The sequence below is a fragment of the Propithecus coquereli genome, unplaced genomic scaffold, assembly GCF_000956105.1.
Source record: "Propithecus coquereli isolate 6110/MARCELLA unplaced genomic scaffold, Pcoq_1.0 Scaffold312, whole genome shotgun sequence".
Taxonomy (NCBI): Eukaryota; Metazoa; Chordata; class Mammalia; order Primates; family Indriidae; genus Propithecus; species Propithecus coquereli.
The window spans coordinates 1,188,941-1,190,275 of NW_012148753.1; positions in this window are offsets into that span (position 1 = coordinate 1,188,941).

Here is a 1,335-nt window from a genome sequence, read left to right on the forward strand (position 1 = left end):
AAAAATAAATTGATAATAGTGTTCAATATATCCAAAAGAAGGTAGCATAGGAAAGAAGAAAGAATATAGACCAGTCAGGATGAAGAGGAAGCAAACAGGATGCTTGCATGCTAGATTCACTTATATATTAATATTATATGTGCCTAAAGCAGTGCTGGGCACATGGTAAGTACTCAGTCGATATTGAATGTGTATTACTATGACTGTTTTTAAAAATTATGCCTCTAGTTAGTAAACCAAAAGATAGATTAAGATTTTTGTGTGAATTTTATTTTATTCCTGATATTTCCAAATCCCTAAAATTAATGTTCTATGTCACAACTTAAGAAAATACCATCATCTTTACTCGTTGTTCACAAAAATGTTAGTTTTAGCTGGCTTAAAGCCCCATGGTAAGTGTTTTCCTAACAGAGTTCTTTGCACAGATACTAAGATGTTGCTTGCATGACAAAGTGCTTTGCTGCTGACTTTTGGGACCGTAGTTATATACAACCAGATAGAGAATGTCTCCTTAGTAGCTACAGAAAGGCTAAGTTTCTTTATATATTATTTAGATAATTTTAGACTCTGGATAGATTATGGATAAATATATTTTCTCCAACAAAAATATTGCTAGTGAAATTTATATTTTCTATTGTTTTGCCAATAAACTTATTTCTGTTACTTAGAAGGAGCTGTTTCCTGAAGTTCTCCTTGGCTCGAACATAATTAATTTATTTTAAGGGAGTCATGCCAAGATAAATGCCCTATGTCAAAACATACCTTTATTGCCTTCAAAACCTAAAGTTTTGTTGACCACCTAAAAGAAAAAGAATAATAAAAACCTAAGGAAGATTCTGTCATTTCATTCACCGATATAACTAATTCAGGAAAACATTTTCTTCCCCTGTGTGGTAGTATTAAGAATTAATTTATATGGACACATTTACAACTGTCAGAACTATTGAATGGTGTGATGTGTACCATTTACCAAACAAAAATTTCTCAGTAGTAGTCTGTAGTGATCCGTTCTACAGAGTATATAGAGTAATACATATTATTTATCACAATGTAGTTTCTTTTCCTTATGACTTTAAATCAAGTTTAGTGTCCCCTTCCTATTCCTTGCTAAAACTCAATGCTTAAAATTCAGTATCCTCTTGGGAAAAACACATTAATGTGCTTACCATTCAGTAAATTCTGGGAAAATATAGTCTATATTTTTATTTTATTTTTTGTCAGGCCTTCCCTCTTGGGTATCTGGAAAAATGAGAATTCTGCTTCTTACATTAATAATTTATTAGTCACGAATACATGATCGTAGTGTATATAATATAGTTACATATATATTAGTGT